The sequence below is a fragment of the Crocuta crocuta genome, unplaced genomic scaffold (assembly GCF_008692635.1).
Source record: "Crocuta crocuta isolate KB4526 unplaced genomic scaffold, BGI_CrCroc_1.0 scaffold457, whole genome shotgun sequence".
Classification (NCBI taxonomy): domain Eukaryota; kingdom Metazoa; phylum Chordata; class Mammalia; order Carnivora; family Hyaenidae; genus Crocuta; species Crocuta crocuta.
This window is the reverse complement of record NW_027531318.1, coordinates 6,011,940-6,038,482: the sequence shown is the minus strand read 5'-3', so window position 1 is coordinate 6,038,482 and position 26,543 is coordinate 6,011,940. Positions and strand designations below refer to the sequence as shown.

Genomic DNA, 26,543 nt, shown 5'->3' with positions numbered 1-26,543 from the left:
GTGATGCAACTTGAGTAGGTGATGGAGGCCTTTGTCCGTCAGAGCTGGAAATATTGCCTCGCAGCCCTGATTTTTGCTTTCTAATTGGCAACGCTATTTAAATCACCCCTACTGAATTTTTTCATGAAACTTAAATTACAAAAGCTGTTCCAATTTCCTATACGTGTTTAAATGCTGTTTTGTTCTGTTACTGCAGAATGCACAAGAGGAAGATTTTTTTATACTTTTGCTTTTGTTGTTCTTGTTGTTGTTTTGTATCAGTAAATTTCATTTCATTTTAAAATAACCACAGTTTTGTTGACTAGGGTCACAGATTCATTCAAGGAGACCAAGAATGGAAAACTGGACAGTTAATACTATCATTGACCTGCAGAGGGAGCTCAGTGGTTTTTTTTTCTCCCCCGCCCATTGTTCTGGTTAATGAAGGAAATTTGAGAGCTGTGTATCCATCACACAGTGACTTATGAACTATATATTTTTAAAGAGTCAAGGTAGCTTTTCCTTTACCTACTGATTCCCTATGTAGTGGCTTACCACCCTGGGAGTCGGGGTCAGTACAAGAACGTTTTAGTCAAATGTGCTCTTGAAGCTGTTGGAGCTCCTGAAAGGCACTAGAAAATCTCTCTTCTAGGAATAGGCCACAAGAAGTCTGGCTTCATGAGACCTCAGCATTGTGAGGGTTTTTAGGAAGAGCCGTTGCCTTTTTCATACATTTTTCCATCTGCCCTTTAAATTAGTTTTTAAAAATTATACATGTAATACATGCTCACTGTAGACAACTTTGAAAATTGAAAACACATTACAGAAGAAGAAAAAAATTCACTCATAATATCCAACACAGAGCTACCCCTTTGTTAATGTATTTCTTTCAGTCTCTTTATAGAGAGCTCTACTGCCTAAAACTTTTTAGGCTGAGCAAGTTTTACTTGAAAATTCATGAGGGTTTTCCCGCTGACATCCATGTCAGGACAACTTCCTGAGCTGGAGAGGGTCAGAGTGGAAATGGCTTGGCATCCACCGAAGGTTCTGTGATTGGAACCTAGCTTAACTGAAACAAAAACCTCTCTCAGTGCCCTGAATTCAGCTGATGACCTGAGGTGAGTGATTCACTCTTGGGATATTGTGGCTCAGTTTCCCAGACTGTCCTACACAGGTGTTAAAAGTCCAGCTTATCACACTGTCTCTGTGATGGCAAAGAACAGTTGGTCACAATCCTGAGATTCCATGTGCCATGACAGGACACACCTAACTTTTGATGTGACAGATGTTATGTTGGGAGCTGCACGTGGGACACAACCCACTGCACTTGCTCACAGCACCATGCAGCACCCCTACCCTTGTGTATCTGGAGGAGTCAGACAGGGTGGAGACTAGCACTGGCACTTGCTAATGTCTGTGGAGAGAACAATGTGAACTTAAAAAAAACTCATTGCCCACTTTTCTCAGGGGAGAGATTATTTTTTGCTTTGGACACTAGAAGTTAGAAAATAATTGAGCTTCATGGTCCCCTAGTGAGAAATGAAATACATGCAGAAGCCTCCAGTCCTGTTACATTTGTGACCTGATGTTTATTAGGCTTCTAGCTATGAGGGATTGGACCCTTAGCCCATGGCAAGCAGGATGGCTCGGTCTGATTTCCAGGCGCGCATTCATTTCTTTATGAATGAGGGAGAAATGACAGCGGTCAGCAGTTATCATGCATCTTGATCCCTTAGCCCAGTTAAACACTGTAGGAGACTTGACTTTATGGGGCTTCTTTCAGCATTTGCTGTGTAAGAAAAATAATTCTTGTTTTTTTTTTTTAGTTAAAACCACTTTATATGAATCTTTTATCACTACAGGGAACCCCATTCTGACCCCCCCCAAAACCTAGAAAAGCAATAATTTACTCAGAGTTATGTTAGTTTAGTTCAGACCAGTGTTTGGGGTTCTAACAAAGCAAAGTTTATGATGATAGATGCTTTCTAAATTAATTAAATGAAAGCAGTCAATAAATATAAATAAATAATATTTAAAAATAAGTATGGGACATAGGCCAAGGGAAAAAAAACTTTCAATAAATTTATTTGCACCTTCTCAGATTGATTTCTTGTTTAAATACTTCCCTGAATTTCAGACCCTGAGGTCTGTTTAGCCTCTCAACAATTAAGAGTGTTAGAATTCCTGGGGCGCCTGGGTGGCTTAGTTGGTTAAGCGTCCAACTTTCGCTTAGGTCATGATCTCACGGTTCGTGGGTTCGAGCCCCGCGTCGGGCTCTGTGCTGACTGCCAGCTCAGAGCCTGGAGCCTGTTTCAGTCTGTGACTCCCTCTCTCTCTGACCCTCCCCTGCTCACGCTGTCTCTCTCTCTCTCTCCTAGAAATAAATAAAACATTAAAAAAAAAAATTAAAAAAAAAAAAAAAATAGTGTTAGAATTCCTAACAGCTAAATGGCTAAACTCCATTTTAAGAGAAGCACCCCTATCGTAAAGAGTTTTGGATGCTCTTGATCTATGCACTGCTTTTGTAAGAACCGCTACAAGGTCCTGGATGAGCCAGAAAAGGTTAAAGAAAAATTGGGATGCTCTGAAGAACAGCCTCAGGTTTGCATCCAAAAAAGCTGAGGGTGTGTGTGGTTGAACCTGAAAGGGCTGTCAGCCTCCTTCAGACTGCCAGCTCAGACTTGGGTGAGTTGGCGATGAAAAATGTGCTTTCAGCAGGAAGCATTTTCTAAGCTTCCATTATACAGGATATTTCCATCCAAATGACACTAACAGTTCACTGCTTAAAAAGTGAGACTAGATGTCATATGATTTCACTCATATGTGGAATTTGAGAAACTCAACAGATGAACATAGGGGAAGGGAAGGAAAAATAAGATAAAAACAGAGAAGGCAAACCATAAGAGACTCTTAAATACAGAGTACAAACTGAGGGTTACTGGAGAGGATGTGGGTAGGGGATGTGTTAAATTGGTGATGGGCATTAAGGCAGGCACTTTTCAGGATGAGCACAGCATGTCATATGTAAGAGATGAATCACTGGGTTCTACTCCTGAAGCCAAGACTACACTGTTAATGAACTTGAATTTAAATTAAAAAAAAAAGAAAGATGAAAATGAAATTGTAGATGAACAGTTTCTATGTGCCCCAGCCTTTATTCCATTTTAGTGACAGGAATGGATGTGGTAGAGTTTAATTACAGACTGAGGAACTTAATTAAGAATCTAAATGAGTTGCAATCAAATAATTACTTGAACATTTGTTAGCATGCATGAGCTTATCTATAGATCAGAGTCTTACTCTGAAACATAGAACTTTTATACTCTTGCAAGAGGAGGAGATTATGGTTTTTATCTATGTCAAAAGCAACTTTATTGTTGTGATCTTTATTTAAAAAAAAAAAAAAAAGAAAAGAAAAAGCACCAGAGGAATATATTGGAAGAGGCTGATTTAGGGTATTTCCTTGAATTCAAGGTTGCTCAACCTGAAAGATGGTGTCCATCACATTGTAGGAGTTCAACAAACATTTGTTGACTATATTTAGTGAATTGCTATTGTCTCCCACTGTGGACTGTTTACACCTGGGCCCATTTCCTTGATGACATAAAGGAAATGCCCATGTGACTCCCTAAGTAATTTAGTATCTTCTTGGATTAGACCAAGGGAGAGAGGCTAGGCAGCTGACCCAGGATGACAATTGCCAAAAGACACAGCTGGAGATGCTGGGGGTAAGGAGGCGACAGAAAAGAACCTGGCTAGCTTGGGTGCTGGGGAAGTGCGGCAGCAGGTTAGGGGGGATGGGAAGCCTCAGAAACAAAGAAGCTTCCAACTGGGCAGACAGATGTCTTCTCTCTCTGACCCCCACCCACCCCATCAGCCACATCGATTTCTTTATCTTTGAAATTACTATTTCTTTGTTTCAAATTGCATGAGATATAGAAGTTCCTTGTAGAAATATGAAGAGTAAGCAAAAAAAAGTTTTCTATAGTCCTGGGATTATAGATTGTTAATACTTCAGTGTATAATTCATCCTTGCTTATTTTTGCATCTAAATATGCCTGTGTGTGAATGGTTTTTGTACTAACATACATACGTGTGTGTGTTCACAGTATTAGGATATATGCTGTTTCATATGGTTAGTGTTATTAAAATAAAATATTCCCTAGAACATGTGTTTTACTGACCACATAATGTAACAAACATGTGTTATGGGAGCTCTGGAGAACCCACCCAAATTCATGAAGAGAAGACATAGATTTCTTCTCTTAATAGGGGAATGGCAAGGATCTGGAAGAAGACTGAGGTAGAAAAACATGGTGGTAGACATTTATGGAAAATCTGCCCTAGGTGAAGTTCACTCCTTAGATTGGCTTTTGTACCTGATACATAATCTTACCTGTTTTCCAATTTCCTTTTGTCTTCTATAAAGAGTTAATCAGCAGAATGATGTAACATTAAACACAAACAATGAAAATAAAGCAGCCAAGTTTAGACTAAGGGATGGAACTCAGAGAGGTTCCATGCATACTATGGCAGTGATTACCAAATTTTCAGCACGGTCATCTCTGCCTATGGCCTTTGGATTCGACTATGATGACTGCCCCAAAAAATCATTTTCAAGTCGGAATGGACAAACCACTAAAAATAAAAACTTATTTAAAAAAAGAAAAAGAAAAAAATGGGAGGTTCTTTGATTGCTGGGTGACTTTAGGCAAGTCGCTAAATTAATTTTCTGCACCTGAATTTCCAGATCTATAGAATGAGGGTGATAAAAAGACCTAGCTCTTGTAGTTATAATGGAGGTTAAAATGTGTTAGTAAAGTATTTAGAACAATGCCTGGCACATAGTAAACTCTCTCTCTTTTTTTCTTTGAGAGAGAGAGAGAGAGAGAGCTCAAGCAGGGGAGAGGCAGAGGGAGAATCTTAAGCGGGCTCCCACTCAGCGCAGAGCCCTATATGGGGCTCAATCTCATGACCCTGGGACCATGACCTGAGCTGAAATCAAGAGTCGGGTATTCAACTGACTGAGCCACCCAGGTGCCCCCATAGTAAACTCTTAGTAAGTATTATCTTTTATTACTACTAGTAGTAGTCGTAGCAGCAGCAGGGATAGTAATTTAACAACTGTTAATTGTTAGATATTTAGATTTTGCTTTTTTGATAGTATACACAATTCATTAGAACATCCTTGTAGATAATTTTTGCACACATTGCCTGATTATTTCCTCAAAGTGTAATTGCTAGGTATGTTTTTAAGCTTTCTGATATACATTACAAACTGTACTCTAGAAAATTTGTTCCAATTCATTTACAGGCAACATTTTAAAAGAATGTCAATTTACCCACTCCCTTCGGCACTAAGGATTGTCATTTTAAAATCCATATGTGAATTCATTTTTTCTTTACTAGTGAAGCTGAGAATTCTTTCCATATGTTTATAGTCAGTTGTATTGAATCTTTTGTAGGTTGCATCTTTTTCCATGGATTGGATTAAATCTGTCTAACATAAGTTTAATCCATTTATATTTACTTATTGTTATATTTTAATACTCATTTTATATATCCCATATTTACTGTGATTTAAAATCTTTGTTCCTACTATATTATTTTGTGTTTTGTTTATAGTACTTGTACATATTATATGTAAATTTGTTTCTTAAAGTTTTTCCTCCTTTCTGCTGGAATGATAGAATTTTCTTAATTCCCTTTTCCGTTTTGTTGCGATTGCTTTAGAAGTAACATAATCTATTTCTATTCTTTCAGTGTTTACCTTTCAATTTTGAACTTGTACCTCAGTTAACAAAGTCTGTGCTCATTCTTTCTGTCTTGTTATACCATGCATGGTTCTTGGAATGTTTCACTTTCTAACCCTTAACTCTCCTCAATCAAACATCACTGTTGTCTAGTATTTTATTCCACTTTTTACACCTCTTTCCTAAAATCTGTCATTGTTTTTATTTAAATTTTTATATCTTTATTTTATTTTGAGAGACAGAGAGCAAGTGGGGGAGGGGCAGAGAGAGAGGAGACACAGAATCTGAAGCAGGCTCCAGGCTCTGAGCTGCCAGCACAGAGCCTGATGCAGGGTTCAAACCCATGGACTGTAAGATCATGACCTGAGCCGAAGTTGGACGCTTAACTGACTGAGCCACCCAGGCGCCCCTGGTTAGGTTTTATATACAGCTGATTCTTGTTTAGGTTTACCTGAATGTTTACCAATGTCATTGCTTATCATTACATCTTATATCATATTCATTTCTTCTGGATTTGATTACTTCTTCTTGAAGAAAATCCTTTAGTGATCAGTTCAGTGAGAGTTCATCAGCTCACTGCTCTCAGTCTTGGTTTGTCTAAAAATATTTTGAATTCATTCTCACTCTTGAACAATAGTTTAAATGGATATAAAAAATTTAGAGTTATATTTTATCAGCATTTTGAAGATATTATTTCATTGCCTTGTTTTTTTATTGTGCTATTATAGTGTATCTGCTCTCAGTCTAAAGGATGATCTCGCTGGTTGTGTTAAAATTTTCTGTTTGCTTTCTGATATAGTGATTTAAAATCTTAGTTTTACCATGATGTGTTCAAGTGTAGACTTGTTTTTTCACTTAGAATATATGCACCTCTTACATCTACAGATTCATGTTTTTTATGAATTCTGGAAAATATTCAGCCTTTCTATGAATATGGCTCTCCTCAGTGTGTTAATTCTTTCTGCAACTTCTACTAGATATGTTTGGTTGTTTTCATTTTATTTGAATATTTCTTAATTTCTCTTTGAAGAAGTTTTTAAAAATTTTTTAAATATTTATTTATTTTTGAGAGAGAAAGAGAGACAGAGACAGAGTGTGAGCAGGGTAGGGGAAGAGAGTGAGGGAGACACAGAATCTGAAGTAGGCTCCAGGCTCTAAGCTGTCAGCACAGAGCCTGACATGGTGTTTGAACTCATGAACTGGGAGTTCATGACCTGAGCCGAAGTTGGATGCTTAACTGACTGGGCCACCTAGGTGCCCCTGATATTTTTCATCTCTCACTCTGTGTATTGCATTTGTGTAATTTCCTTATATTTGCTTTCCAGTTCACAGATTCTCTGATCAGCTGTGTCTAAGCAGATAAAACCTATCCTCTGAGCTTTTAATTTCAATTACTAGGTTTTTGTTTCTAAAATTTTTATTTGGTTATTTTTCATTTTTGATAATGTTTTATTCTTTTGTTATGTTTGTTTATGTCAAATATTCTTATTTTTTAATCTGTAAGATTATCCAATTACCTGAAGTTCTTGGGTTCTAATACTTTTGTTCATTATGTCTGTTGGCTCTTAATCATAGAAGATTATTTCCTCAGGTATTTTAAGAGTTCTGATTGTGAATTCGTCCTCTGAAAATATTGTACAGCCAAGAGGTTTCTTGGGTGGCTCTGTTGGTTAAGCGTCTGACTTCAGCTCAGGTCATGATCCAGTGGTTTGTGAGTTCAAGTCCCACATCAGGCTCTGTGCTGACAGGTCAGAGCCTGCAGCCTGCTTTGGATTCTGTGTCACCTTCACTCTCTCTCTTCCCCTCCCCCACTCATGCNTCCCCACAAGTGCCCTCCTCCATGCACACACCCTTCCCCTCCCCCCCATACCCATTCAGTCCTCTATTCTCAGCATTCAAGAGTCTCTCATGATTTGCCTCCCTCCCTCTCCCCAACTATTTTTCCCCTTCTTCTCTCCTATGGTCCTCCATTAAANCCACATCCTTGCCAGCATCTAGAGTCCTCTGATTTGCTCATTTTAGCCACTCTGACCGGCGTGAGGTACTATCTCAGTGTGGTTTTGATATGTATCCAGGAAGCATTTTTTTTCCTGACTGCCAGGACAGTAAGGGACACACAAGCTTCACCCCTGCCCTGCCTCACCCACCCCCATCTCTATGATCTTGTGTTGATATTTATCTAGTTTAATCTTTTATTGAGGGTGTTGTTCTTTAATGGCCCTCACTTGCTATAGGAGTCTTGATCTTCCTTACTCTTATGGGACCAAAGCTCTGCCTCCTGTCTTGGCAGGAGTATTGAAATTCAAGCCTCAAGATTATGGAAATTGACAACTTTTCCTCTGGGGAGGTCATAATGTCAGCTCACATGCTCACTGCTTTGGTTTTATTTATTTACTCTTTATTTCTGACTTCTGGGATTTCCTTTACTTTTTTTTCAAGCTGCATTTAAAATCATATTTGCCCTGTTTTATCTTACATTACCAAATATTTTAAATGGCTTGGTTTCTAAACAATTTCATTAAAAATGGAAGTCCCCTCATTTACTGTTCATTTGCAACTGATAGAACTTTACCTGGTGGATGTAACTGGAGCTTGAAGAACCATCTGTGCATGCTCCCCAAAGACCAGGAAGCCTAAATTCACATGCCATCTTTTTGAATTTTTATGATGAAGAGGGCTCTTAACATTGCATAGAGAGCAAATCATGTACTCTGGAGTTGCACAATGTGGTGGCCTTGGGTAAAGATAAAAAAGTGCCCCTCAGAACTTTGTGTGATACTGCTAAGTTACTAGGAGGAAGGAAAAAACAGTAAAGACAGACTTTTCTGATCTCCAGCTCTTTGAAAAGAGTGCTACCCTTCTGGAAACAAAATTCCTGTGAGGAAACTGTACAAATCCAAGGTGTCATTGGGCCTTGGATAGGCGAGTTTATATAATCTGCCTGGTGAAGGATACTACTTGAGACATACAGGTATAGGACACTCACTAGTCAGAAGTTGCCCTAATGGGTCTCATTAGTACTGGCTCTGACTCTGAGTATGAAGTGTTACATTTCGGAGAAAGATCTGTCATTAATCTGTCATGCTATTGGTATACATTTGACCCAAATGTTTGTTATACATTTGCACAACCTGGAGATTAGGGAATCACCACTGTCACCAAGGAAAATTTATGTGTAACTTTTGGCTCCCCCCAAACTTAAGTGCCAATGTGCTAGTGTTGACCAGAAGTCTTTATGATAGCATAAACAGTTGATTAACACATATATTTATGTTATCTGTATTATATGTGGTTTTCTTATAACAAAGCAATCTAAAGAAAATAAAATGCTATTAAGGAAATTATAAGAAAGAGAAAAAATATTTTCAGTACTGCACTGCATTTATTGAAATCCATATATAAGTAGACCCACACAGCTTAAAACTGTATTAAGGGGCAAGAGTATTTTGCAAAAAGAAAAAAAGTTTTTTCAAATGATTATTTTAACTTGCATAGCCACAAACCACACAAGTCATAGTCCAACCAATGAGGTGAGGAAGGCAAACTTAGTATGTGGAAAAATTGTAAGTAAAAGAATATGGGATTATTTGTTATTTTGATTTGCTCTCATAGGTACTTCCTGTGCTCTAGAGAAATGCTTATTGGGAGTTAATTTTAAAAGGTTAAAATGAAAACAGTTTTAGGGGAAAAAAATAGGTCTTAATGTGACAAGTATTTTTATTAATTGCATTGCAGAGGGTCTGGAATTAACTGATCAGATCAAAGCTTTGGAAAAACTAATATTATGAAAAAGAGCCAGTAAACTTTCTTTAGCTCATTGATTTGGGGAATCTCTTTAGCATAACTAGAATATTGAAGAGGGTCTAGAATCACCTATAAATGTGCTGGTGCCCCATGTAGCAACTATCTCATTATATAATATGTCTGAAATTAACAGATACAGATTCATGGGATTTTCTGGCCTTGGGTGTTATTGCAAAAAGTGCTATTCTCAGGGCTCCTGGGTGGCTCAGTCAGTTAAGCATCTAACTTTGGCTGGGGTCATGATCTCACATTTCCTGAGTTTGAGCCCCATGTCTGGCTCTGGCCAAGTGACAGCGTGAAACCTGCTTAGGATCCTTGGCACCTCCCTTCTGCCCCTCCCCTGCTCTCTCTCTCTCTCTCTTTCTCTCTTGTGCTCTCTCTTTAAAAACTAAACATTTGAGGGGCGCCTGGGTGGCTTAGTCGGTTAAGCGTCCGACTTTCGCTTAGGTCATGATCTCGCGGTTCGTGGGTTCGAGCCCCGCGTCGGGCTCTGTGCTGACTGCCAGCTCAGAGCCTGGAGCCTGTTTCAGTCTGTGACTCCCTCTCTCTCTGACCCTCCCCTGCTCACACTATCTCTCTCTCTCCGAGAAATAAATAAAACATTAAAAAATAATAATAATAAAAACTAAACATTTGTTTAAAAAGTTCTACTCTACAAAATCTATGTTTCCCTTTTCTGCCTGAACATACACATAGATTCCCTTTTCCAGGGTCCTGGCAATTCAGTCTGATTATATGACTGAGGGCCAATGAGTGGAATATGAACAGGAGTATGTGGGTGTCCTTTCAGGCCTAGCCTATAAAAACTTTGCATTCCTTTCTCCAACTGCTCTTTTTCTCTTCCAGGTCACTAAGGTGGCAGCCCCAGGCGACCTTGGAAGTCACATGTTAAAAGATGGCAGAGCCATGCTCAGCCTTGATTCTTGTATGTCTCCATGAAGCAGAACCCACAACCTGAACCTTCAGGGACTGTTCTATTTCTATCGTGTGGAGCCATTGCATGTTTGTGTCCGTTTTGTTAGCATAGCCTCACCTACCTGAACTAATGCAGACCATAACAAGGACCCCAAGGATATTAGCATCCCAGGAGACTCCTGTGTGTGTTTGTACTCCAGATATAATGCTTTCTCCCTAATGTGACTTATGAGAGGTGCTCTGTAGTGTCTCTACCAGACTCTTTTGAAGAGAGGTTCTCTGCTGTCTCTTTGCAACCCAGAGCCTGAGATCTGCACTTCCTGTCTTTGTCACCCAGGGCAGCGAAATCATCAGCCAACAGTTGGTCTAAATGCACATAGATTTTGGATACCTGATTATTTACACCCCTGGACATATGAAACTGGACTATGTGTTCCCTGTCACACCTTTCTGGAACACTGAGTTTTATTTGGAAATTTTGTAGGAGAAAGAATATTATTTTCATATTAAAATAAACATTAATGGGCAGAATGCCCATTGGATGAATTTGGATAAATTTCAAAGACTAAGCATAAAACTTCAAAGAGATTTCAAGCTTGCGTTTGCAGTTCTGGATCAAGTGTTCATACCTCCCCTGGGATACTCATTCACTGTGCTTTGGGTTGTCAGCATTGTACTTTATTTATTATTGTTCTAAGGGTTTTTAGGGTTTAATCCAATAGCCAAATATTTTCTTCCAATACAGTGCAGACATCTAATTCAAGTGTTGTCAAATATTATCAGGACATCAGATTATTTATTATTGGCCTCCCTTCTCTTCCCATTTCCCCCACCCTGAATAAAAAAGAAGGAAAGAGATAAATTTACTATCCAAGCACATAAATGATGTAGTAGATTTTAAATGTGAGTCTCCCAGCCAGGCCTAGAAAGGGCCAGGCTCCCTTTCAGCTTGTGGCCTCAGAGGGCTCCTTTCCTCCTCTCCCAGCTCTCCCACTCCTGCCCCTAACTTTTCATGAAGGTAGGAATAATTCTTAAGCCCAGGACTCACTGAATTTTTAGCACCCTAAGCCCAGGAAAATCTTGAGGTTTGTGAGTTGGATTTGTGTGTGTTCTGGCCATCTGACATAGACTGACCAGCTTCTGCCTCGAGTGGTCTTGTGTTTAACAACCATGCTGGGCATTTGTTTTGTTTTGTTTTTCCTGTTCTTTCTGATAGGCAGTATATTTTCAGTTAGCATCCACTTGGGGAGGGAACAGGCTCTGAATCTGACAGCAGTTTAGTAAAGTCCTTCTTGTTTTCTGGGAGTGGACACTCATCAGCAGCTCATATCAAGCTCATGATCCACATTCCTCTTTCTGCTATCACAGTCCTGACTTCTGGCACCCTCTTGAATTGCTTGACATGTGGCTTACTTGACTCTGGTGAGGAAAGTACTCCAGGGTCAGATTTGCTTTCAGTAAGGGACAAATGAAGTCAATGGAGATGGGCCAGTGGTAGGGAGGGGCCTGGCAGTGGGGGGCGGGGAGGCAGCTCCTTGTACCAAAGCTAGGACCAGTCTCCTGTCCTAGATCCCAAGGTGCAAGCACTCCGCTTAGATAGGAGACAAAAACTAGCAGGAAAGAAAGAGGGGCATCAGGAACAGGTGTAGAAATAGAGGCGATGTGGGAGGGCTGGGGCGGGGAGCACTGGAGGACAAATGGAGAAACCAGCATCTTGCCCTCGGGTTGGCCCGCCGGAAGGTAAGTTGGGATCATAAGACTTTTTTGACCTTAAAGTAAGAGGTCTTAGGTAAACTGCCTAATATACCATTAAGGCCAAATAAATGTTAGTTATCTAAAAGAAAAATTATAGGGAGACACCAGTGTGGAATTGTTACCACTTACAGAGCAAAACTATACTCATAAGAATGAAAGATTTTTAAAAAGCCTTCTATAAGAAACACACATTTTACAGCATTATAAAAATAATGTATGTAAAAGCACTTTTAAAAAACAGAGACTATTTTTAGAGCAGATTTAGGTTCACAGCAGCACCGAGAAAATACAAAGAGTTCCCATTTATTTCTTGCCCCCACACATGTATAGCCTTCCCCATTATCAACATCCTACACCAAAGTGATCCATTTATTACAAATCATGAACCTAGATCAACACATCATTATTGCCTAAAGTTCATAGTTGACATTAGGGTTCATTCTTGGTGTTGTACTTTCTATGGATTTGGAAAGTGTATAATGACATGGATCTGTCATTGTAGTATCAAACATAGTATTTTCACTGTCCTAAAAGTTCAGTGCACTCTGCCTGTTCACCTGTCCCCATTTCAATCCCTGGCAACCACTAATCATCTTACTGTCTCCATAGTTTTGCCTTTTCCAGAATGTCATATAGCTGAAATAATATGGTATGTAACCTTTTTAAAAACATTCTTTGTACTTTTTATTTATTTCTGAGAGAGAGAGAGAGAGAGAGAAATAATATGGTATGTAACCTTTAAAATTTTTTTTAATGTTTTATTTATTTCTGAGCAAGGGAGGGTCAGAGAGAGAGGGAAACACAGAATCAGAAGCAGGCTCCAGGCTCTGAGCTAGCTGTCAGCACAGAGCCTGATGCGGGGCTCAAACCCACAAGCTGTCAGATCATGACCTGAGCCAAAGTTGGAGGCTTAACCAACTGAGCCACCCAGGCGCCCCTGTATGTAACCTTTAAAGATTAGCTTCTTTCACTTAGTAATGTGCATTTGAGTTTCCTCCATGTCTTATAATGACTTGATAGCTCAATTTTATTTTTTTTACTGCTGAAAAATACTGCAATATTGTTGGATGTACCACAATACGTTTATGTATTCATCTACTGAAGAATATTTTGGTTGCTTCCAGGTTTGGACAAGTATGAATATAACTGCTATAAACATCCACGTGAAGGTTTTTATGTGGAAACAAGTTTTCAGCTCCTTTGAATAAATACCTAAGAGCATAATTCCTGGATCGTATGGTAAGAGTATGTTTAATTTTGTAAGAAACTGCCATGATGTCTTTGAAAGCATGCCAGGTTTCATTCCTACAAACAGAACTCCTATTGCTCTGCATTCTTGTCAGCACTTAGTGTTCTCAGTGTTTTTGCTGTTGGGCCATTCTAATAGGTGTGTAGTGGTGTCTCATTGTTTTAATTTGTATTTCCCTGATGACATGATGTGGAACACACCTTTTGATGTGTTTATTTACTATCTGTATATGTTCTTTGGTGAGGGGTCTGTTAAGATCTTTTGCCCATTTTTTAATTGGGTTGTTTGTTTTCTTGTTGACTTTAAAGAGCTCGTTGTGTAGTTTGGATACCAGTCCAAATGTGTATTATCAAATGTGTGTCTTGCAAATATTTCTCTTCACTTGTAGCTTGTCTTTTCATTTTCTTGACATTGTCTTTTGCAGAACAGAGGTTTTTTAGTTTTAATGAAGTTCAGCTTATAAATTCTTTCTTTCATAGCTCGTGCCTTTGGTGTTGTATCAAAAAGTCATTACTATATCAAGCTCATCTAGGCTTTCTACTATGTTGTCTTCTAGGAGTTTTATAGTTTTGTATTTTCACTGAGGTTTATAACCCGCTTGAAGGAAGTCAGGTCTGTGTTTAGATTCACTTTTTTGCATTTGAATGTCCAGTTGTTCCAGCACCATTTTTTGAAAAAAAAAAAAATGTGTTTGTATTTGCTGTTTTGTACTTCCTTTGCTCCTTAGTCAAAGATCATTGGACTATATTTATGTGGGCCTATTTCTGGGGTCTCTATTCTGTTCCACTGATTTATATGTCTATTCTTTTGCCAATACCACACTGAACTGATTACTAAAGCTTTATAGTAAGTAGTGAAATTGTGCAGTATTAATCTTCCAACTTTCTTTTTTTCCTTCAGTATTGTATTGGATATTCCTCATATTTTCCTTCTCCATATAAACTTTAGAATCAGTTTATTGATATCCACAAAATAACTTGCTGGGGTTTTGATTGGGATTGGATTACACTGAATTTGTAGATAAAGTTGAAAATAACTGACCTGTTAACAATATTGAATCCTCCTATCCATGAACATGGAAAAGCTCTCCATTATTTTGTCCTTCTTTGATTTTTTTAAGTAGAGTTTTGTAGTTTTCTCATATAAATTTCATACATATTTTGTATAAGAATCTTGGGAGTATGTACTAATGTGAATGGTATTGTGTTTTAATATAAAATCCCACTTGCTCATTGCTGTATATAGGAAAACAACTATATTTTTATATGAAGTTTATATCCTGCAAGCTTATTATAATCACTTATTAGTTCTAAGAGTTTTTTGTTGATTCTTTTACATTTTCAGATAAATGATCAGGACATATGGAGACGAGAATAGTTTTATTTCTTTCTGTTCTTTCTATTTATTTCTTTATGCCTTGTATTTTCTTTGCTTGTCTTATTGCATTAGCTAGGACTTCCACTATGATACTGAGACAATGTAGTGAGGGGGTACATCCTTGCCTTGTTCCTGATCTTAGCAAAAAAGCTTCTTCTTGGTTCTGACCATTAAGCATGATGTAAGGATTTTTTTTTTTTGTAGGTAGTCTTTATCAAGTTGAGGAAGTTACCCTCTATTCTTAGTTTACTGAGAGGTTTTTTTTTTATCTTGAGTGGATATTAGATTTTGTGAAATGATTGTTATGCATTGAGTGATATAATTATGAAGTTTTTCTTTTCTATCCCTTTGATGTGCTGAATTATGTTACCTTATTTCTTATTGTTGAACCAGCCTTGCATAGTTAGGATAAATCCCACTTGGTCATGGTGTATAATTCCTTGTATACATTGTTGGACTTGATTTGCTAATATTTTGTTTGTTATGTTCATGAGAGATATTGGTCTGTAGTTTTCTTCTCTTATAATTCTTTGTCTGGTTTTAGTATTAGCATAATGCTGACATCATAGAATGAGTTAGGAAGCATCCCTTCTGTTTTTATCCTCTGAAGAGATTATAGAGAATTGGTATTCTTCCTTATGTTTTGTGGAATTCAGCAGTGAACCCACCTGAGTCTGGTGCTTTACATTTTGGAAGGCTATGAATTTATTGATTCAATATCTCTAATAGATACAGGCCTAGTTAGATTGTCTATTTCTTCTTGTATTAGTTTTGGCAAATTGTGTCTTTCAAAGAATGGATTCATTTGATCTAGATTATTAGATTTGTTGTCATAAAGCTGTTGAAAACACTTTTTAAACTATGAAGAGCTGAATAAATCTGAGGATAGTTTATTATCATTGTGATGGCATTAGTCTGAGTTAGGTCTTCATTATTTAGGAGAGATTTACTCATCCATTCATCAGACACTTATTGAGCATCTGTTCTGTGCCAGACATTGTTTAGATTTTTAGCAGGAACCACTGAAGATGTAGTAATTGCCCTTATGAGTCTAAAGGAAGAGACAGACAATAAATAATCATATGGTCATGAAAGTTAAAGAACCATATGGAGCTATAACAGAGCTCCATATAAGAGATGCCCAACTCCCTAAGGAAGTCAAGAGGCCCCCTTAGAAGTGACCTAACTACATGGAAGTCAAATCCAGGGAGAGGACCTAGGGGCAAGCAAGTATTCCAGTGTTCTAGACAGAGAAAGCAGCTTGTGCAAAGGCTTGGTGATAGGAGAGAGAGCATAGCATAGGAGACCAGCATTAATAATATCAGTATAGAGGGAATAGGAATCCAAAATAAGGGTGAAAGGATTGGAGCTTCATTATAAAAGGAGCATAAAAATTCTCTTTGAAGAGGAGGTAATGTTTTAGGACACAACTCCTGGAACTTCTCTGAGGGATCTGAGAAGTGACAGGTACAAGTTGTAAAGCAGTTCACTGAGGGTTCCCCAGAGAGCTTCAAGTGTTATATTCACTGGTCAGTGTATTGCTCACAGTGTGCTATGCTTGGAACTGTGGCTCCTGGGGTAGGAGGAGAGAGCTTTCCGTGCCTCACTTCCACCTGTCATCATAGCTCCTTTATGGGGGCTGACAGTGCAGGGTGCTGGTATTAGCACTATAATCACCACAGTGGTGAGCCCCACTGCAGCACTTAAATGATGTAGTTATAAGAATCTGTGACTTATCTAGAGTTTCCACAAGTTTTTATGACACCCATGGATGCCAGTGTTAAAGATCTATTCTTTGAGATTTATTCCCTAGTTCTCATGGGACCCCAAATCAAACCAGGTGGTCATCCACTAGTTCTTTGGTCTCATTCCACATGGCTTTATGCATTTAATGTTCTTTTCCTCTGAAGGATTTAAGATGCTTCATAGACTTTGTATAGCAGCTTCATCAGGGATCAAAGGAGAAGTGGCATTTTTGCACATGACATATAGCGAAACAGAGTCAGGGGCAGGCAATAGACCCCACAGGCTTGCTACAGTAAGCCAAGACTTTGAGTCAGATCAGACCAACCAGTGTTGGAACTCATGGTTTGCCATTTCTTTCAGCTTAAAGATCTGTTTTATGAGCCTCAGGTGTTTTTTTTTTCTTTTTTGTATGAATGGAGTAATCATGTTCTATTAGAGTTGTTACAGAACATATGTAATACTTACTGTATTATAAGTATCCAGCATAATTAGTACTATTTCTCTCAAATTTCTAGGCACAGTTTGCACATCATAAAAAGGCATGCAAGTTTCCCTATGGTAGGGGATGTGCTGTGACACTGCATTGTTCCTTGATGTGGTTTGTGTGCATCAGAAAAGCCAGAATGGTGACTTCATTTACTGGCTTCACCATCTGAGAGCCGCTTTCCAGGGATTTGCTGTTCTTAGGAACAATACTGAATTTGGGTTCAGGCCTGGTGGTCTGGCAAATTACCTTTGATTACTAGAAAGACATCGTGGGGTCCACTACAAATTGAGATCATCCTGGATCCTGGGCAGCCTCTTCTGTGTTTTAAGCTCAGCCAGTGCTCCCTTCATCCCAAATATACCTCCTCATTCTAAGAAGGATTCAAGGCAACTTATAGAACTACAACCCATGTAAAGTAACAAGTCATGAGGATGCAAAGATGGTGTCCCACATGCAGAATACAAGATTTTGATCACACTAGTAGGGGTAGGTTTCAAATTTGGCTTTGAACCTTAGCAGTCAGTGTGAAAAGCAGAGTAGATTTAGCCAGCTTGTGATACTATCCAATAAATATTTATCTAGCAAAGCCATGGCCCCAGGACAAAAAGGTGTATACAGCCTTTTAGGTTGTGTGAAGTGTACATTATATTTAGTACCCGCTGGGCACTTGAAACTTTTGTGGACATAGGTATTTGTTGGGTTATACAAGAACTATCTCATGCTGGAGCTCACTACATTTATAATTGATTTTTCATTTCTTTTCTTTTTTTAGCAAATTAATTTTTTTGAGTTTATTTATTTTGAGAGAGAGAGAGAGAGAGAGAGCAAGGAAGGGACAGAGAGAGGGAGAGAGAGAGAGAATCCCAAGCAGGCTCTACACTATCAGCACAAAGCCTGATGCAGGGCTTGATCCCATGAACTGTGAGATCATGACCTGAGCTGAAACCAAGAGTCAGATGCTTAACCAACTGAGCCACCCAGTCCCCTATAATCTTATTTTTTCAAGGAAATATGCAATGGAAGATATTTTGAACCAATTTCATGGGAAATAATGAAGTGTCAGGGTACCATGGCCAGACATTTTGCTTCTGGCCCATTTTCCTCTCTGAAGGGATTTTCAACCAGTATCAACCAGTCTTATCTACCTTTCACTGCCTAACTGAGCACAGAAATACAAATGTAGAATCTATTGCCCAAAAGGTGAATGCTGTATATGTAAATACTTTAGAGCTGCTAGCTTCGACCTCACCCTTTCACAGATATAAGTAGTAAATTCAAAACAGTCAATCTAGCAAAGAACTTGAAAAAAAATTGATTACAGTTCATGCTGTAAAACCATGATTCTTTGCACCTAGTTGGGAATATCTAAGAGTTACATGTGGTTCTTTAAAATCTCCAGTAACAGAGAAGGCTCCTCAGGGAGAGGCTGGGCCTGAAAACCTGAGGTGAGCACTGGGGAAAATAACAGCCAAGGATTTCTTTTGAGTGCAGGGGGAGGAGGAAGAGGGGAACCAGAGGTCTTGGCAATAATCAGTTAGGGGGATGGTGAGGTTAGAGACAGATGAAAGAATCAAAACATGCTGAGAAGCTATATCAATACTTCCATTAACAACAATAGCCAAAAACCCTCCCCCAGAAATTGAGAAACATCATGCTTATGCATTGAATTATATCAAGCTTCATCTCAGAGCACACATTTCTTCCTTCAACCACATATTTACCTCTCCTGCTCCCACCCCCACTCCTGGCCACTTTTTTGTCTTGGTTGTGTGATGGACATACACCCTGCTCCATCTTTCCAAGGCAAGCCCTATCTATTTCCCTGTCTGCTCTTTATTCTGAAAAAGGTCCATCTCATCCTGCAAGATTCGCCTCTCTGGAAACTTGGCTGCCCTGGAAAAGCCCTCCTTCCTTTTATAGTGACTGCTTGGGAGGACGCAGATGGAGTTTGCCCTTTTAAATTAACGAGGTACTCAGAATCAAAGAGTGAACCTTAACAGTGACAGTGACAGGCGTCCCTCCCCAGCTGCGGGGGATGTTGCTATTCTTATCTAAGAACACAGATCAATCATTTTTCTTTACTGCAGCAATTTAACTTTACTTTTCAAAGGTATTATCATCAATACTCCTCACAACCCCCAAATTCTTATTTTGACAATTTTCAAACCTGCAGAAAAAAAAAAAAGGAAAAAATACTCTTGGCCTAGATTCACCAATGCCCCCAGTTGCTTGTTTTCTCTCCTGTACAATCTGGCTCTCTCTCCCTGGCCCCTGCTCTTGTTTTCTCTGCGTATGTGTATACATACGCCTGTTTTTTCTGCTGCCCTGTTTGAAAGTAGATTGTAGTCGTCATAGAAGTTCACCTTAGATATTCTCCTACCTAACTAATAATATCATTATCATACCTAATAACATGAACATTTCATTATATCAACTCATATATAGTCTGTATTCCTTTGTTCAGTTCGGGATCCTATTAAGGCTCAACTTTGCATGTGGCTATTATTGCTTTTAAGTTTCTTTATGGTAGAACAATCCACTTCCTTTTGTATCTTTCATGACATTGTATTTTTTTTATGAGTTCAGGCCAATATTCTTATATAATGTCCTACCTTCTAGGTTGATCTGATCGCCTCCTCAGGATGTTACTTAATTTGTTCCTGGTAACTTCTGTGTTTTTCCTGTACTTCAGTATAAAATCTAAATGTATGATTATATTCAGGTTAAATAATTTGGGTAAGAATATTACATAGTTGTGTTGAGGACTTGTTATTTCATCACATCAAGAGGCTGTGATGTTAGACTGTCCTAATATTGGTGACATAAGTTTGATTTTTTGGCTCAGGTTGTGGCCAAAACTTGTAAACCAGATCTCTCTGCTGTATGGATATAGATTTCTTTTTGAAATTAGTAAATAATTGGTGAGAGAGGTGGTATTGATACTTTGAGATTGTGTGAAGACCTTGTTACTAGCCATATTTTACCCAACAGTTTAAGAATCCATGATGAATCCCACCTGAATAGATTATTATACCGGAGGGTGCAAAATAATGATTTTTTAAAATTCTATAATCTTTTTTATATCTATCAGCTGGCATCCCGCAAAAGTAGAGCCTTATCTCCTCTCTCTCTTTCCATTTCTGTCTCTCCATTTCTCTCTCTCATNTAGATTATTATACCGGAGGGTGCAAAATAATGATTTTTTAAAATTCTATAATCTTTTTTATATCTATCAGCTGGCATCCCGCAAAAGTAGAGCCTTATCTCCTCTCTCTGTTTCCATTTCTGTCTCTCCATTTCTCTCTCTCATGCACACACACACACACACACACACACACACGTCCCCACACACACATTTTGCATATCACTATAATTTAATTTTTCTGATGCTCAGATTCTTTGAAATTTCACTAGCAGCAGCTCCTTCAACCGACACTTGTATCATTTTAGTGTCATCTCATGAGTCTTTGAACACAGCTTTGTTTTCTGGCACAAGTTGTCCCAGGCTCATCACTTGCTTTCTCTGACCCAGATCTGAAATCAACCACTTCTCCAGGGGATGCTGGTTTTTTCTCGTCTCACCAGAATGGCATTTAGAAACCAAAATCTGGGTGCTACATGTACTCATGGCTACTAGCCATTTCATTGAACAAAGCTGGGAGATATATTGTCAAAATAATCATGAATTTTTAATGATATTTTCTATATAAATGTTATAGTATAGGGCTTTCCCTTACTGTATTTTGCTTTCTATTTTCTTACAGAGAAATTCTTGTTTCCTCAGAAGATTAATATATTTAATTGTTTGCTTTATTTGAAATAAAAATAGAATTATCTTAGAATTATAATACTGTAGGGATGCCTGGGTAGTTCAGTCAGTTAAGCATTTGACTTCAGCTCAGGTCATGATTCCACAGTTTGTGAGTTTGAGTCCTGAATTGGGTGAGTGTGAGCCCACTTCAGGTGAACCCTGCTTCTCTCTCTCTTTCCCTCTCTCTCTCTCTGCCCCTCATGGGATTCTTTCTCTTAGGCTCACTCTCTCTGCCCTTGCCCTTGCCCTGTGTCTTCTCTCTCTCTCTCAAAAAAAAAAAAAAAAAAATATATATATATATATAAATATATATATATTTCTCCAGAGAAACAGAGCCAATAGTGTGTGTGTGTGTGTGTGTGTGTTTACTGTCTTTTTCCTCCATTCAGGCCCTCAGTGGATTGGATTAGGTTTATTCACATAAGAGAAGGCAATTGGCCTTCCTTAGTCTACCAGTTCAGAAGTTAATCTCATTGGGAACACCCTCACAGCCATATCCAAAATGTTTGGGCACCCTGTGGCCCAGTAAAATTGAGATATCGAATTAACCACCACAAATACTAATATTACTATTCTCAACAAACCTAGTAAGTAAATCTTTGGGTTTCTTTGCTATTATTTTTGGCATTAGAATATACCCCATTATACTTGTCAGAGATAAAAGTGATTTGAATTAGTCAAAACCAAGAAGTCTCTTGAAATCAACAGTTACTTGAAATAGCTCTTTGGTTATTTTATCAATTTGATATATTTAAGTTATTTCCCCCTATTGGTATTCAATTTCAGAGTTTTTAAAAAATGCATTTTGATGTAATTTTATTTTTTGAACATATAAAACATTTGTATGTTTCAAAAGTCAAAAAGATATAAACAGGTATATTATAAGAAGTCTCACTTCCCTCCCCACCTCCCAGTCCTGTTCCTACCCACTCATTAGTTTCAAGTTCATCATTCTTATATTTCTTTTTGCAAAGACAAGCAAATATACTCTGGACTATTTATTGGAAGGCTTTCCCAGTGGAACCTGTTCCATTCTTGATCACGATAGTATTACAAGTTTACTGCATTTCACAAAATGAAGAAGTGCCTAAAACAGTGCCAAAACATTTTGGACACATGCTGTAAGTTCTGTTAAATAAGCTTAGCCAGATCTTCATATGATTATATTTAGATTTGGTTGGAATTTTCTTTAGTGTTTTTTTTTTTAAATCCCATACGTATTTTGTTATTTTATGACTTAATTATAATTTCTATTTAAGCAAACACGTTTCCTCTCACATTTCAGTATTTCCTTACAAGGATGAGACCCCAGAGAATAGAATACAGGAAGTCACGTGGTACTTGCTTTGTCTACTTAACAGAGAAGAGGCTTCAGTTGTACTAGTAACACCAGGAAACCTCCATCTTGGCTCCTCCCTAATTCATGGGAGGAAGTGCTCATCTCCACATGCCAGGATGTAGTCTGACAGCCAAGTCCCTAGAGGAGAGAAGGGCTCTTTGAAAACACACTGCATTTCAGTAGCATCTCAGTATTGCTTTTACCCAAGCCAGGTGGTGTATAGTTGCAATCAGTCATATTTCTCAACTAAATATGACAGCCCAATTAGGTTGTACAAGGGATGGGTGTGTTTAAGGGAACAGAACAGAAGAAGACAATAGGGCCAGCCTTGACTTTTAAAAACTACACATTCCTGTTCATACAGTGCCTTTACTTGTTGGAATTTTTTTTCCTATCTATGATTCTAATTGCTGGCAACAATAATTCCGAAAAGTAGGGCAAGAATTATTGTGCCTTTTTAAAAGATGAGGAAACTGAAAGTGGTTGACCTAGTGATGCCTGGCCAACCAGCCATGGAGTTGCGGCTCAAGGAAAGATTCCTTGCCTCTTTCTGAGCCAGAGTCATTGATCTTCCTTTTGTACTCAAGTGTGGCCAAGAAAGGTTTCAGACAGTGCAAGCACTGTTTAAGACTCTGGCCGAGTGCATGGTATCACAAATATTGAGTGTGTTAGTTTCCTATTGCTGCCTAACAAATAATCCCTAAATAGTGTGCATTAAAACGACATATATTATTTCAAGTGTCTGTGGGTCAAGAATCTGGGTAGTTTCTGGGTAGCTGAATCTGTGGTGTGAATCTCTGGGTCTCTGACTCTCTGTCTCTAAGATAAAAACATTTTGTATCTGTATAAGAGAAAGTAAATATGGTCTCTCACAAGACTGAAATCAAGGGCTATGGTTATCTCAAAGCTGGACTGGATGAATATCTGCTTCCAGGATCACTCATGTTGCTGTCAGCAGGCAGCAGGGCCTAACTGGCTGTTGACCAGAGACATTAGTCCCTTGTTATGTGGGCCTTTCCATAGGACTGTGCACAGCATGGTAACTGGCTTGACCCAGAGAAAAAGCAGAGAGAGAGAGAGAGAGAGAAAGATAGATAGAGAAAGAGAGACAGAGATAGACAAAGAAAGGGACTGAGAGAAATGCCAGAGAATAAGAGAGAACCCAGAATTTTTTTGTAATAGCCTAAAGTAACAGCCCATCACTTTTGCCATACTCTTTCTTATTAGAAGCAAGACACAAGGTCCAGTTCACACAGGGAGGGGTTATACAAAGGTGTGAACATCAAGAGATGAGCCTCAGTAGCCATTTTAGAGGCTGCCCCTCCCACTCAATGATTTATTTGAAGACTTTATTGTAGCCCAGTCCTTGTAGTGCTATTTTTCAGAATTTCAACAATTCAGTAGGATCTTTTTCAAGGAGAATCTAAAATATTATTGTTATTAGACAGAGAGAGACAAATGTCATATGATCTCAATTGTATGCAGAATCTTAAAAAATGAGCTAATACATAGGGAGAACAGATGGGTGCTTGCCAGAGGCAGGTGTTGGGGGGTGGGAAAAATGGATGAAGGGGGTCAAAAGGTATTAACTTTATTTATTTTATAAAATAAATAGGTTCTATTTATTCACATTTTGTTTGTTTCTTCTGTATTATTTGACAGTTATATTTATAAGCATGCTGATCCCTTTTGTTAACTTTATTTCTAAATATGTTACAGTTCTTTTGTACATATAAATGGTATTTAAAACCTCCCAGTTTTTACTGTTAGCATAAAGAAAATGTATTAATTTTGTAAGCTTTGTATCTGGCTCTCTTACAATATTCTTTCATTAACTCTGTTTTTTTTTTTTTTTACAAATAGTTTATTGTCAAATTAGTTTCCACATAACACCCAGCGCTCATCCCCACAAGTGTCCTCCTCCATGCCCATCCCCCCTCCCCCCCACATCCATCAGTCCTCAGTTTTTGTCAGCATTCAAGAGTCTCTCATGCTTTGCCTCTCTCCCTTTCCCCCACCATTTCCCCCCTTCTTCTCCCCCTTGTTCCTCAGTTAAGTTCCTTCTAATCCTCCTATATGTGCAAACATATGATATTTGTCCTTCTCTGCCTGTCTTTCATTAATTCTAACACTAGGATCTCTTTGATTTTCTGGTTGTACAGGCTTGTCATCTGAAAAAAAAGTTACTGTCGTCTCTTTGGGGTCAGCCATGACCCTCCCACTTCCAGTATAGTTCCATATTACAGGTGCCAAGGACAATTTCTCCTGGGATAAAACTCATGAATGAGTCTCTAAACAAAGTAGATTTAAGGAAGAGGATTCCCAACATGGACAATAGGGTCATACAGTGAAGGACAGCAAAAACCAGTTTGAAGTAAAGGAGACCATGGGGCACCTAGGTGGCTTATTCAGTTAAGTGTTAGGACTCTTGATTTCAGCTCAGATCATGGTCTCATGGTTCATGGGTTCAAGTCCCACATTGGGCTCTGCACTGGCAATGTGAAGCCTGCCTGGGTCCTCTTTTTCCTTCTCTCTCTGCCCCTCCCCTGTTGCACTCTCTTTTACTCAAAGTAAATAAATAAACTTAAAATAAAGAAGGAAAAAAAGAGGCCAGAAAAAAGGTGGTATGACATCTTTAAATACTGAAGTATGAAACAATAACATGGAATTCTATAACAAGCTCAACTATCCTTCAGTAATGAAGGCAAAATAAAGACACTTCCATATGAAAAAAAAAAAAGAGAGAGAGAGAAAATTTGTTGTTGGAGACCTGGGCTACAGTAAATGCAAAAGAAGTTCTTTAGGATGACAAGAAATAATAACAGATAGACATCTGGATCTTCATAAAGCAATGAAGATAACTAGACATGGTAAATATGTTAACACAAAGTTAATTTTATAAAATGCATATTATTTAATTTTATAAAAATGCATATGATTGTTCAAAGCAAAAATTGAAACATTATATTTTGGAGTGTAGAATGTATATAGAAGTATTACATGTGACAACTAGCATAGCACATAGGGCTGGAAGATGGCCTATACACTTGCAAAGTTCTTGCATTTTATGTGAACTAGTATAATATTAACTCTAAATAGACTATAAAAAATAAAGAATATATACTACAATGTATACAGCAACTTCTAAAAAGTAAGAAAGGTCTGAGGCTTGTCCTTGAAGATTGTAGGTGTGGCAGGCTATATTTCCCCTCCCCCACCCCCTTCATGAGAGGAGTACCTGCCCTGCTCACCAATATTGGACTTGACTTGTGATCAGTGATCAGTGGAGTCAGAGCAGAAGAACTAGTTCTGAGCCTAGATATTAGATTTATTCGCTATATTTATTAGATATATTTGCTTCCATTTACTCCTCTAGGAGCTTCTGATCTCCACCATTAAAGTTACATGTTCCATGTTGCTACAGCCCCTATAAAAGAATAAAATATGTGGATCCAACTTGACTCATCCTCAACCTGAAGGATATTTGCCCCAGCCTACCAACATACTTGTGAGTGAAAGAGAAATACTTATTTTTTTTAGGATACTGGGACGTTATGGCTGCTTGCTGTAGCACAGCAAGTTCTTGCTATAGTACAGAACTTGAAAATGGGAATAGATGTAATAAATAAAACTAATACCACAGAAATACAAAAGATTATAAGAGACTACTATGAACCAACTATAAGAGACTACACGCCAGCAAATTGGATAACCTAGAAGAAATAGATAAGTAATAGAAATATACAACTTAATAATAGTGAATCATGAAGAAATAGAATCACATCTGTTTTTCCGTTAGAAACTCTTTCCCCCTTTGTCAAAGATTAGTTGGCCATACATTTGTAGGTCCAATTCTGCGTTCCCTATTCTATTCCATTGGTCTATGTGTCTGTTTTTGTGCCGTATTCTACCTTTAAAAAGAAGGAAATTCTACCATTTTTCATAATGTGGATGAACTTGGAGGACATTATACTAAATGAAATAAGGCAGATACAGAAGGAAAAATACTATATAATACCAGTTATATAAGGAATATAATATAGTTAAATTCATTGAAACAGGGGCCAAATTGTCTAGCAGAGGGGGAATGGGGAGGCATTGCTCAAAGGGTACAAAGTTTCAGATATGTAAGATGAATAAGTTTTAGAGATCCACTCTACAGCTTAGTGCCTATGTATAATGTACAATAATATATACTTAAAAATTTGCTAAGAGAGTAGATCTTAAGTGCTGTTATCACAAAGAATGATAAAAATTATAAAGAGGGCAGAAGGAAAAATTTTGAGGAAATGGAAATATATATATATATATATATATATATATATATA

At 38.1% G+C, this 26,543-nt stretch overlaps 1 long non-coding RNA gene across 2 annotated transcripts in view; it reads left to right on the top strand.

The window, feature by feature from the left end:
* The first annotated feature begins 3,657 nt into the window (after positions 1–3,657).
* The window catches only part of LOC144238045 (uncharacterized), a 51,806-nt gene continuing 28,920 nt past the window's right edge, over positions 3,658–26,543 (top strand). The window contains exons 1-2 of one of the 2 annotated variants that reach the window (XR_013336990.1): positions 3,658–3,707; positions 13,331–13,445. This is a non-coding gene — a long non-coding RNA (uncharacterized LOC144238045). Of the gene's footprint in view, positions 3,708–12,080; positions 12,192–13,330; positions 13,446–26,543 lie in introns of those variants that run through there. The other variant, XR_013336989.1, reaches the window with a different exon arrangement.